Source organism: Mobula birostris, chromosome 28, assembly GCF_030028105.1.
Source record: "Mobula birostris isolate sMobBir1 chromosome 28, sMobBir1.hap1, whole genome shotgun sequence".
NCBI classification, from domain to species: domain Eukaryota; kingdom Metazoa; phylum Chordata; class Chondrichthyes; order Myliobatiformes; family Myliobatidae; genus Mobula; species Mobula birostris.
This window is the reverse complement of record NC_092397.1, coordinates 25,408,676-25,422,546: the sequence shown is the minus strand read 5'-3', so window position 1 is coordinate 25,422,546 and position 13,871 is coordinate 25,408,676. Positions and strand designations below refer to the sequence as shown.

The window sequence follows — 13,871 nt, the reverse complement described above, 5'->3', positions numbered from 1 at the left end:
GACAGCTCAACTACCTAAAAAATTTCCACTGCTTCTTACGTTGTTGTCCGCCAGAGCACCGTCTCTTCAGTCATAACACGCTGACAGGAGGTTATGACCATCGCGTATTTATTGATGTCCACATGCAACTAATATTTAGACAGTTCCTCTGAGGTATTTCCAGGCCTGTTCTTTTTTATATCCCTACTGTGTTTGTCACATTTACTCTTTCAGTTTTCTAGCGCGGGTATGCGTGAAATTGTGTGTGTGTGTGTGTGTGTGTGTGTGTGTGTGTGTGTGTGTGTCTGTGTGTGTGTCTGTGTGTGTCTGTGTGTGTGTGTGTGTGTGTGTGTGTGTGTGTGTGTGTCTGTCTGTCTGTCTGTGTGTGTATGTTTAAATCTTTGTGTATGAGTGAGATTTACCAGCGGATATAATTTCAATGTAATGTTTGGGAACTCATTCCCAGACCAGAGAAATAACTCATATCAAGTGCCGATTCTGCGAGGGAAAGGGTAAATTTCCTTAATCAGAAAAGGTATTTTAATTATACTTTCTTTGGTTTGTTTGGGTATGTGTTAATAGCTTTTATGGAATTAATCAATTCGAATTTTATTTTTACAACATAAGAACATTTCTCAGAATATCTACTTATTCAAGGATTTTGGGAGATGTCATAAGGAAGCAGATTCACCGGTTTGGCAAGTGAGACAGAAGACACAGACCAACACAGACAAAATGCTGGAGCAACAGGCAGCATCTATGGAAAAGAGAACAGTCGACGTTTCAGGCCGAGACCCTTCAGCAGGACTGAAGAAAATAAAGATGAGTAGTAGAGGGGGGAGGAAGGGGGGAAGCCATGTGATAAGCGAAACCGGGAGGGGGTGGGGTGGAGCAAACATTTGGGAAGTTTTTTAACGAAAGTGATACAGGACTGGAAAAGAGGGAGTCTGATAGGAGAGGCAGAAGGCCATAGAAGAAAGGAAACGGAGAAGGAGCACCAGAGGGAGGCAATGGACAGGCAATGAATTCAACCCCCGGCATCTCCAGGTTGGTGACTGTGATTTAAAATTCTGTGGAACATCCCAGATGTTGAAATTCCGAGCAACATTCAAAACATGCTGGAGTAACTCAGCAGACCAGAGCATAAGCTACTGCCAAACCTGTCTTTACACCGTCCTACATGGGAGAGTTAAAACCCGATCCTTACTGTTTCAGTTACAAAGCTGTGGTGGTGAAATGGAAAACCCGCCCCGCGTGGCAGGGAGGTGCGAAGCATCAGCGATACTCCACATCTCCCCATCTGTCACTCACTGGTCCGGCCGTGATGGTCTGAACATGACACCAACAGGTAATCCCGGTGGAGGAATTGCTGCGTTTGAGGTGAGTGCTTGCAGTACATCAACGTCGCGAGTTCCGCTCACAAGGTGAACTGCGGGTTCAACACTGAAGCAACTCCGACATTCATTCAATCATCAGGACAGGATTAGAAAGTTAATGGCACCTCGGGTGAAAACGTCGTTATTTATTTAAAAAGATACTGCCAGTGGGCTGAATTGTCCGTCTGGACAATTAAATAAAGTAAAACACATTTCACCGGCGAAATGGCGGGAACGAGGTGCAAGACGGGATAGAACATAAAAGGCACGGAGATAATAACTGGGTGAGCCAGATAGAAAGGTGGAGAAAAAGAGAAAGAGGACAAACAAAAGAAAAGGAAGTACGTTTGAGTTTGTATACGGGAAGAAGACGAAGTGAATCCGAACATATACAAGCACAGAACAAGACCCAGACATGTACAGACACAGGCACAGACACCGACCATGACATGTACAGACACAGACGCGAACTCAGACATATACAGACACAGAACGAGACCCAAACATGTACAAACACAGGCATAAATACATACATACATACACACAAAACATCGTGCAACATTCACAGTTCAACAGATCCAATCTTTCCTGTAGCAGAGTGGCGCAGCGGAAGCGTGCTGGGCCCAGAACCCAGAGGTCGATGGATCGAAACCATCCTCTGCTATAATCTCTGTTGGCGGATAACATAATTATCCTCTTGTTTTAAGACACTAATGTGTCACATAATGCATCTATAAGAGGAAACGGTATTTCAATTGAAATTAGTCATTTATTCGTGCTCTTTTAATTCTCGTCTCTGTGGCGCAATCGGTGAGCGCGTTCGGCTGTTAACCGAAAGGTTGGTGGTTCAAGCCCACCCAGGGACGGTAGTACTCCAGTTGTCTGTTTTTCCTCTCTCTTGTACACGAGAAAATGTGCAGCAGCATCTATGGAATAAAGTACACAGTCGATGTTTCAGGCTGAAACATTTCTTCAGGATCATGAAGCAGCCTGGCCTGCTGAGTTCCTCCAGCAGTTTGTGTGTGTTGCTTGGATTTCCATCACCTACACATCTTCTCGTTTGTGATTCAACTTCTGCACTGTGAAGTCTCTTCCATGGAATTGAATTGAATTGACTATTAATTACTTCCTTCACATGCATGAGTAAAAACCTTTAAGTTACGTCTCCGTTTAAATGTGTAATGTACAATTTATAGTAATATGTAATAAATATTACTATATTTAACACAGTCAATATAACGTAGAAATACAATTGTATCAGCGAGAATTAATCAGTCTGATGGCCTGGTGGAAGAAGCTGTCCCGGAGCCTGTTGGTCCCGGCTTTTATGCTGCGGTACTGTTTCCCGGATGGTAGCAGCTGGAACAGTTTGAGATTCGAGTCATTCCGGTCCTCAACGATCCTTCGGATCACTTTTTTACAAGTCTGTCTCTGTAAATGTCCTGAATAGTGTGAAGTTCACATTTGCAGATGCGCTGGGTTGTCCGCACCACTCTCTGCAGAGTCCTGCGATTGAGAGAAGTACAGTTCCCATACCAGGCAGTGATGCAGCCAGTCAGGGTGCTCTCAATTCTGTGCCTGTAGAAAGTCCTTCGGATTTGGGGACCCATACCAAATTTCATCAACCGTCTGGGGTAAAAGAGGCGCTGCTGTGCCTTTTTCACCACGCGGCCGGTACTTACAGACCTCGTGAGATCCTCGCTGATGTGTATGCCGAGGAATTTTCACCCTCTCAACCCCAGATACATTGATGTCAATAGGGGATGCCTACTCTGAAGAAGTTTGAATCTTCCCTTCGACGGGAGATCAGAGAAACCCTCTCTCACTGTTCCCCCTTTGTGATCTGAGTTGTGTTTTTTTTTTTTCTGCTGCGTTTCATTGCCAGTTGGGAAACTCTGTGCTGTCCGGAGGCCGGTGCTCCCTACTGCTGCCGCAACGAGCTCAGTGGTAATTGAATCTGTTCTACATGTTTTAGTCACATTCTGTACCGAAATACAGTGAAACGCTTCTCATTCTCTCTGTTCATAGAGATCAGACCATTATACAGTGTATTGGAAGAGAACAAGGTGAAGCAATAACAAAATGCAGAATAAAGTGTAACAGGGACAGAGAAAGCACGGCGCAGGTAAATAATAAGGTGCAGTTTCGTACCGAGGTGGATTGTAAGGTCAAACATCCATCCTATCTTATGGAAACCATTCAATAGACACAACAGTGGGACTGAAACTATCCTGAGACTGTGACGCGTGCTTTCAGGCTCCTGTACTTTCTGCCGGATGAAAGAGGGAACGAGAGAATATCTGGGGCAGGTCATGTCTTTGGTCAGGTAAATGTATGTCCGATTTGACCAGAAAGTGTGTGTTTCCTCGAGCGGAGTCCGTGGAACTAACGGACTTCCCGGGTCTAATATGTGTTTTTCATTCAGTTTGGGGTCCTCGATCATCCTACATGAGGGACCAGCACCATCGTACATGAGGAATCCATCTCATCCATTAGAGTGAATTTCATTCACAATAAATTGCTGATGAATTAGAGTTCTGCGTTCATAGCGCTTGGTGAGGGTTTTTTTTTCTTTTTTATCCTGAAAGTGTACAACCTGCAATGGCCGGGAATGGAATCCGCGTGAACTGCTTGGGAAGCAGCTATGCTCACCACTATACCACCATCGCCCCATGGTGCAAACCAGATTCGGTTCTGAATGGTCTCTGGTGCTATCAGATTCTGTAACTCGATTCTCAGTGTCTGAGCTGTTTTCTGAAGGATCGTTCCTCACTCTGTTGCAGTTCCTATTCCGACCAGTGGGTGTCGCGACGTTCCGACAGACCGGAGAAACACAGCACCTGGGAATCGACTGAAAGGAGAATCGACCCGAGAGGTTCGAAGGGCTACAAATGGTTTCCTGCTTCACGTATCAGTAAATGGGAAACAAATCATGATTATAAATACCCGATCAAACAACACGCAGTTAGACATTAATGGGATCGCTTCCTTTGTCCAGTCCTTGAACTCAGTAAGTGACAGAATCATTTTCCCTCGGGATCAATAAAGTATGACTGTGACTATGACTATAACTAAAGAGTTCTGAGACGCGTCCAGCCACACAGTGAGGAGGGAATGGGAAAAATGTGCCAGCTCTACACTCAGCAAACAGACATCAGAGTGACTCGATGAGTTCTCCTACACAACAACATCCGTGTGACAGATTCCATACTCCTGTTTATTCCTCGTTAGTTCAGTGGTTAGTATCACCGCCTGTCACGCGGGAGACCGAGGTTCAACTCGCGACGAGGAGACCGTTTTCCTGCTTCAAATGAATACGGGATTCGAATATGGGACAATCTAGTGTGCAAATAGCCCAAAACTGGAGAGTTTCCCGAGAACAAGGGACGTTCATCGTTTTGTTTTCACTTTTCCCTCACGACGTCTGTATCTCAAGCAGTTTGATGTTACAGTCAATGACGGAATGGGTCACTCCGAAACATTAAACAGGGGCTGCTGCTGTGAGATATGAACTCCCGCACTTTCCCACCACCCGTGCCGACTCTCTCTGTTTGTCTGGTTAACTGTGTAGGAAGACAGGCAAAGGAACAGCTGAAACACTTTGGAGAGAACGATACCATGAACTTGTGTGACGCCGGGTTTAAAGCCACCTGCCACAACCGCAACACTGGACCATCCGAACAGACGCTCAGAGAGTGAACTTGGGGGGAAGGTACGATTGAGTTTTCTGATGTAATTGCAACACGTGAGCATTCGCTTCGTTTCTCCGCCCCTAGACCTGATTGACAGCAAAACACATGAAAATGGTTCGAGTTGCTGACTGGCTCAGGGGCAGTAGCGATTGGTTGCGCTGGCTGTGAATGGGGGGGGGGCGGCGGAATAATGGGAACTAAAGTAAGTTCAGATGGGGGGGCGGGGGAAGTGTCTGGAAAAGGAACAGGAAATGAATGGTCCTGGTGAGTGCGGTAGGAGGTTGGAATGAAGTTTGATCTAGATCTGCAAAACGGAAAATGTAACACAATATTGGAATGATTTCAAGTGACTTGAGAGGATACGGAAAAAAATAAAGAAGACTTCAAGGTATTATTTAAATTTGACCTGGAACAGCCTTCTTTTATCAATCCCATTAAATTACCGCAGCAACACGCAAAATCCTGGAGGAACTCAACAGCATCTATGAAAAAGAGTTCCATCGATATTTCGGGCCGAGACCATTCATCAGTCCTGAGTTCCTCCGTCATTTCATGTGTGTAGCTTGGATTTCCAGCATCTGCACGTTTTCTCGTTTGAAATTAACTGAAGTGTTGAAAACTACTTTAGGGAATATAGATTGTGCGCAAAGCTTAAGGGAAGGTGATGTGCTAATCGTTAAGATAATAAACTGTGCTGTGAGAAGGCATAACATTTGAAGACTTCATTTGGTTAAAAAATGGTATCTGTGTTCCCTAATGAAAATACAGGTATCAGGGGTGTTAGGACAGGTGTTCTGGTGGAGATTTCGATAGAGTGATTAAGAAGGTAAACGGATTACAAGTGCAAACACGAGGAACTCTGCAGATGCTGGAAATTCAAGCAACACACAAAAATGCTGGTGGACGCAGCAGGCCAGGCCGCATTTATAGGCCGAGTCCCTGAAACGTCGATTGTACCTCTTCCTATAGACGCTGCCTTGTGTGTGTTACAGAGATTATGAGGATGTGAAGTACATAAGAAAACAGCCAGTTGAACAGGTTAAAGTACAGTTAGGTGTGTCTTAAGCAGAGGCCTTGCAAAAAAGTTAAACCGAATGTTGATCAAGTATCACCAGTCAGACAGAATGCGGAGTCAGCGGCGAAATGTCACATTGCAGGTCCATTACTAAAGATACTTTACTAGTCAATAAAATGAAGTTTGTGATATTTATACAGAATGTGGTGAATTGTCCTGCTCAGTCATCTAGTCGTACTGAGAAAATTAAAATTATTGTGAAAGCTGCTGAAAAGTATCAAGGTATAACTGGTGTTATGTGGGAAACTGTAAAAGAAGCTCTAATGGGTGGGGTATCTGTATTTCAGTTTCTTTGTGCAGGTACATAATGGGATTAAGAATATGGCAGTGGAATGAGAGAAATCAAGACATTAAGAAGTTTATTTCTGATTCATCAAATTCACCCAATATGAAACCGGGCTGTTACCACATTTCCTTTGCAGGAAATTATATAGAAAAAAAGGCGTGATAGGTTAGGTGGTAGAGGGGGTGGTGTTGCAAGTTTAATATGGGAAGGGATAGGACACACAGAGTTGTGGATGTGAATGAAGTGTATGAAGTGTTTGTAGCAGAAGCATTTGATTCAACAGGTAGGGGTATTAAAGTGGTAAAACTCTTGTGGAGTGCTTTTGATTGATATGTTGGAAAGCACATGTCACTCTAGCTCACTAAGGGTTGTATGTTGTGGGGATTTTAGTGCACACTTCACTCTGGGGTCATTCATGGAATTGCTGATTGTAGAATAATTTTCAGGTATTTCCAATCTTGTGTGCATTAATGATGGGAGGGGTAAAACATTTAATATTTCTAATAGTCCGAAAACTGCTGTAAATTTAACACCAGTTTCAAACATTCTGGCTGGAGTGACTGAGTGAGATGTCATGGGTGGTGAGACAATGGGGAGTGATCATTTCCCTATATTTATAAGCATGGGTTTGGAGTTATATAGGGGGCAGGAGACTGTTTTTAGGAGGTGGCATTCTGATGAAGCAAACTGGGAGAATGTTGAGGATGATATGGGTTTCTGCAATGAATGGTGATGTCACATTATTCATCAAACTGCGGTGGAAGTGATGCCTGTTAAAAATGTCATTAATAGGAGGAAGACTGCACCTTGGTGGATGGAGGAGTGTGCAGAGCGAATTAGGGAGAGAAGTAAGGTGTTTGGGAGAGTTGAGAATTATTATTCTCCGAGTGACCTTATTAAGTACGAAAGGGTACAAGCTGTGGTGAGGAAAGTGGTGAAGGTTGTGAAAGAGGTTTACTGGAGGTCATCTTGTGATGGTATTGGACAGGATTCTAAACTTGGAGATGTTTGGGGAATGATTCAGAAAATCGGGGGGTGGGGTTCATCGGGTTAGTAACATTCCAGTATTGATTAAGGAAGGTGATTGTTACTGAAATAGAGAAGGTTGAGTTACTGGCTTGGTCATTTGCTGCAAGTCACAATCAAGGTAATTTAAGTGAAGAGCATAAACGATGTCCGGATGAGGTTTTAAGTGAATACTCTGGTGTGTTGAAAGCCAGCTCTAGCAATAATAGCATTAGTGATATAAAGTTTCTTTGTGTGAATATGGCTCCAGGAAAGGATGATATATGCTATTGTATGTTTTAACATATAGCTTACAGCTCTTGTGATAACATTAACATTTTTGAATTATATTTGGAGTTTAGGCCATCTTCCCTCCTCTTAGAAAATGGTAGTGCCTGTTCCAAAACCTGGAAATCCCCATAGGATCCTTCCAGTTATAGACCAACGTCATTAACGTCCCATCTCATTTTGGTAAACTTATGGAAAATATGGTAATAGAGTGATTGAATTACATTTTGGAAAAGAGAGGTGATGTAGCATTTTATCAGTATAGATTTCGGAAACGTAGAATGAATTGGATCCAGTTTTATGTTTGGAAGTTGATATTAGGAAAGCACAGGTAAATAAAGACCTTGTAATTGCAGTCTTTTTGTATTGAAAAAGCATACGATATGTTATGAAAGGGTTAAATCATAGAAATGTGGAGTGAGAAAAAGGCTGCATTATTTTTCTGAGTTTTTTATTTGTCTGCTCGAGGCAAGTAATTTAAGGTATATTTGGGCTTCTATATGGTAAAGAATGGGACCCCATCAGACGGTATTTGTATCCCTTTATTGTTTAATATTATGATTAATGGTATTTTTTCTGAGATAGGTACTGGGGTGGGGAAATGACTTTTTGCAGATGATGCAGATTTATGGATCAAAGGTAGAAAATTCAATTCAATTGTATATAGAATGTGATTAGTGATTAATAAGGTCAAAGAGTGGGGACATAGTTGGGTTTTAAGCTTTCAGTAGCTAAAATACATTTTGTGTTTTACAATGATGATGAATAGGCCTCTTTATTGATCCATTTCATTATCAACAACAATTGATTTTAAATTATATGGTCAAACGCTTGAATAAGTGTCAGTTGTAAGATTTCTTGGCACGTGGCTGGATAATTTACCATATCAGTAAAATAATTGACAAATGTAGAGGAGCACTGAATATCTCTGGGTGTCTGTGTGGGTATTCTTGGGACACTATCAGCCCATCACTGTGACTCCGTAAACAATTGATAAATGTAAAGGAGAACTGAATATCCCTGGGTGTCTGTATGGGTATTCTTGGGGAGCTATCGGCCCATCACCGTGACTCTGAGGGAGAAGCGATGCTACCAGAAATCCACCGAGCTGCTCATCCGCAGACTGCCCTCCAGCATCTAGTGCCGAAGATCAGGCAGGACTTCAAAACCGATCTATGCTTCCAGAGCTCGACCATCATTAGGACTGTAGGAGACTAACGAGGCTTATCTGGTCGGATTATTTGCACCATCCACATCAAGCGGATCAGCCTTGTGCCCAAAGACATCAGTTGGTTCGCCGCATCCGCCGGAAGCAAGCCTCAGCCTGGCCTCGGCAGCAAACACAACAAAAGGCTCCTTTAAGAGCTCTTAACCTGGAATCGCTTTCTCTTCATGACACTGCTGTAGTGTTGACACACATTATCCCTCTGATCTTCCCCGTGGGAGTTTCGGGGTTGTCAATTCTCACACAAACTGATTTACTTGTTTTGGTCTCAGCTTATTTCATCAATACATCGATGTCACCCTTTAGGTGAAGACGACGATCCACACAAGCAATAACTCCATCACCTCACAGTCAGTGTGAATTTACTGCTCACGGTTCCTACATCCACTCCCAAATCACTCAGTTGTATCACAAACAAAAATGACCCCATAACAGATCCATGTGGAACAACACTTGTCACCAGAATCTGATCACAAAACTACTCTCTGCCATCACTCTGTCTCCTATTGCAAAGCCAATTCTGGATCCAATTTGCCAAATGGCCTGACTGTGGCCTATATGAACCGTATCAATAAACTTCGTCAGTGACGGCAGACCTGGGTGAGGATGGTCAGGACCCAAGTGCTGGAGTATCGGAGACTAAAATCCAGACACGATAGGAGACGGAAACAACGACAGGGTTCAAAACCAGTCTGTGTCTGGAGGGAAGACCACTTTGAGTAACTCCTTTGCTCCAAATTGGAGAAAAAATAAGTAAATAGAGAAGAAATAAAAATTACAATAGAAACTGAAGATTCTGTAGTCTGAAGCAAAAGCAGAAAACAGGAAACTCCAGACCTGACTGTTCACCACTTGTACTAGGAGAACATTTGGAGCTGTAACAAAGCAGGAAATTTTAGCCAACTTACAAAACCATCAGACAAAGTCAGCAGAGTCTGGTGAAAGTGACTCCACGTTTAACAAACACATTCGAGTGTTTGGAGCAGTAACACCAACTGTGGATAAAGGGTCCCTGGGGACGCACTGAACTGAGATGTCCAGGACACGTTTGATAAGCCGCTCCGTCACAGGGGGTTGGGGAAAATGAGAGTTGACCGTGATTTCTGAACTTGCTGATGACAAGCACTGATGGAATCTGAGTTGTGAAGAGCGGCCAGGAGTCTGCAAAGGGGTAGATACAGGTGACGTGATTGGACACAGGTCTGACAGCTGGGATATTGTGCGGAAGGGAGGGTGTGAACTTGTACATTTTGGCAGGAAAAATATGTAATACAGAACATTCTCGAAATGTTCAAAGGCAACAGGGCCTGGCGGTGCAGAGGGAACTTGGGTTCCTGGTGCATCATTCACAAAGGTTCATTCGCAGCTCCTGATGGAATTCGGAATGCGCAATGAGTGTATCTGATGAAGGAACTTCGGCCTGAAACGTTAACTCCGTTCCTCTGTCCACGGCCGCTGCCTGACCTGCTGCGTGTTTCCAACTGTCTCTGTGTTTTACTGGAATGTCAGAATTCCCATCTTTGAACTTGTTCATCGTTCCAAATTATTATTGTTTAGTTTTAGGATATTTCAGCAGAAATTTGAAGAGCTTATGTGTCAGGTTTCCAGTGTTAGGTGTTAACTTTACAGACTGACCAACATTGAAGCTGTCCGTCTGAAAGTTTATCTGAGCGCTGTGATTCTGTTCTGTTGTGGATAAACTGTTGGAAATTGGTGGTTGTGGGAGAGTGAAGGCGGAGCTGGAAGATGAGAGACCGCTCTCGGCTCTGACCGTCTCTCTGACTCTGTCTCCCCCCATTCCCACCTCTTTCTCTCTGAGCGTTTCTCGGCAGGTCGGGGCGCTGTGTATAAAAGCAGACAGCAGCAGTCGGTCTCTGAGGACAGACTGGTTAGTGTAGCATCTCTGGAGACAGACTGTCTGGTGATATCGTTCTATAAACCTACTGAATCTCACAGCTATCTTGACTATCGCTCTTCCCACCCTGTCTACTGTACAAATGCCGTCTCTTTTAATCGTCTCCGCCATATCTGTTCCCAGGGTAAGATTTCCCTTGCCAGAATATCAGCGATGTCTTCCTTCTTCAAAGAACCGGGTTTCCCTACCTCTCTCTTTGCTGCTGCTCTCACCCCCATATATACCCCCATTTCTCAGACATTTGCCCTTGCCCCATCTTCTCACTGCCAAAACAGGGCTACAGTTCCCCTTGTCCTTACTTACCACCCCCCCCCCCGCGAGTGTCCGTATCCAGCACAACATTTTACACAATGTCCAGCATCTTCAAAGGGATTCCAGCACTAAACACATCCTCCCCCTACCCCACTCTCCACTTTCAGCAGCGATCAACCTCTCTGTGATTCCCTTGTCCATTCATCCCTCCCCACTGATCTCACTGCTGGCACTTATCCCTGTAATCGGAACATGAGCTACACCTGCCCCTTCACCACCATTCAGAAACCCAAATAGTCCGTCCCGGAGAAGCAAAACTTCACCTGTAAGCCTGTTGAGATCATCACCTGTATCTGGACAACACACACACAATGCTGGAGGGACTCAGAAGGTCAGGTAGCATCCATGGAAAAGAGTATAGTCGACGTTTTGGGCCGAGACGCTTCATCAGGACTGGAGAAAAAAAGACGAGGAGTCAGTGTTAGAAGGTGGGGGGAGAGGGGAAGAAACACAAGGTGAAAGGTGAAACTGTGAGAGGGGGAGGGGGTGGTGAAGTAAAGAGCTGGGAAGTTGATTGGTGTATGAGATACAGGGCTAGAGAGGGGGAATCTAGTAGGAGAGGACAGAAAGCCATGGAAGAAAGCAAGCAGGGACGAACACCAGAGGGAGTTGATGGGAAAGTAGGAAGATAATGTGAGATGGAAAAGGGAATGGGGAATGGTGAAGGAGGAATGGGAGATGACCGGAAGTTCATCTCATAACCTGCTGACATATCTATTCTTCACCCTCACTGGCTATTGGGAGTCCTACAGTATAATCTCATCACAGTGATTGAACCTTTCTTATTCCTGAGTTGCACCAACATTGTTTTACGAGATGAGCCTCCGGGATTTGCTCAACTTTGTGACGTACTACCTGATCAGCAATGCCGCTCCCCAACCTCATTTACCTTCCTCTGCACTGCCGGAAGCATATGAACCCTGGAGTGTTTAGATACCAGTCCTGCCCTTCTCTCAACCAGATCTCTGCAATGGATGAACCACGGCGCCATGTACTAACCCGGGCTTTAAGTATATCTACATTAACTTTTCTACACCCTGCACTGAAATAAACTCACTTCTGCCCTTCGATGCCACTGTGCTCATTAACCTGGCCCCATCTTGACTTCCTTTTAGGGTTACTCGACCTCATCTCTGCCTTCCGCTCAATGCTAATTACTGGCCTATAGCTCAGGATCCCAACACCCCCTCCGCATGCCACATGATGAATATCATCAAGGTGAGGCCAGAAAGCTTCCCTGTCAGAATATTACTTCTCCTTCACTGTAACCCATCCTCCTTACACGAGTTCCACTTATCCTGTACCTGATGCCCTCCCTCCTGCCACACACTTAACTGTACCAACTTACCCTCTCTTACCTGGCAAGCACGTTGCACTGAAATAATCCTGAAAGAACCACCCTAGAGTTCTTACTTCTTAACCTTCTGCCCAACTCACTAAATTCTCTGTAGGGCGTTGTCTCTCTGTTGTTAGTTCTAATAAGGTCCACGATCTCTGGCTGTTCACGCTGCCCTTTCAGAATGGCCTGTAACTTCTCAGATATAACCTTGGCCCTGGCATGATGGAGGTAACGCATCTTTCTGCAAGGTCATCCATGTCCACAGAACCTCTTGTCTGTCCCCTGCCACCCCCCCCCCCCCCAGCGCTAAAGTGTTTGCTCTATGTGATTTATATCCATCCATCCTGTACATTAATGTGCCTTCAAATAGTCTCTTTGTAATCAAAATCGGCTTAAAATTCATTCATTGCATTTTATACGGCTCAGGGTATCTGCATGTGCATTCGCAAACAAAGGAGACCGCACACATCTTAAAACCAGACAATTTGTTAGAACCTGTACGATTTTAATATAAAAAAATGTCTACAGTATTAGTTGTACCACATCCAAAATAATTCTTATCATCCACAAACAAGCAGGTCTCGGTGATAGGGTGGATTGTCACACAGCCTCTTCTCTCTCTCTCTCTCTCTCTCTCTCTCTCTCTCTCTCTTTCCTCTTTTCCTCTCTCTTTCTGTGTCCGTCTCCCTTACGATGCCTTAGTCGCTTCACTACCCCTCTCTCTCTCTCATTCTATATTCTCTGTCTCTCCCACTTGCTCATTCCCTCGCACTCACTCTCACGATATCTTCCTCGTGTCCTATCCCGCGCGGTCTCGGTCTCCCTCACGTGCTCTCCTTCGCACCGGCTCCGTCACGTCAAACTTCTTATGCGCTCTCTCCCTCGCGATGTCTCCTTCTGTCGCTCACCCGCGCCCGCACCCTCTCCCGCACACTTTCCCTCGCGCTCACTCTCGTGTCATCTCCATGGCACCCTCTCCCTCGCGATATCTCATTCGCTCTCTCCTTCGCTCCCTCAGCCCTCGCGCTGTCTCCTGCTCGCGCTCCCTTTCTCCATCTCTCTATCTCTCACAGAGCTGCAAGTGAACGGAAAGTTCCTTTGTCTTCAATTGTAAAACAGGAAAAAATTCTCTTACAGAAAGATAGTTCAAGTTGGCAGTGAGAGCGAGAACATACAGGTAGAGAAGGATAAGAAAAAAGCGGGTGAAGGAATGGAGGACTTATGATGGGAGTAGCAGTGGTTGATCGAGATGGAAATATACTCCAAGGTCAGGCAGTTTTTGTCAGAACCGGGAAGCAGGAGTAACAGGTTGACTCAAGCGAGCGGGACTTGAGGTGCCAAGGAAATTTCTCTGAGAAGGTGAAGTCAGTGATGCCGTC

General features: G+C 44.7%; 1 protein-coding gene and 1 non-coding gene across 2 annotated transcripts in view; both read left to right on the top strand.

Moving 5' to 3' along the window:
* Positions 1-13,871, top strand: part of LOC140189166 (uncharacterized) — a 751,862-nt gene that overhangs the window by 482,493 nt on the left and 255,498 nt on the right. The gene's annotated exons all lie outside the window — the stretch shown is intronic.
* On the top strand, positions 1,948-2,019 carry trnal-cag (transfer RNA leucine (anticodon CAG)). The gene has a single exon. It is a non-coding gene; the product is annotated as a tRNA-Leu (tRNA).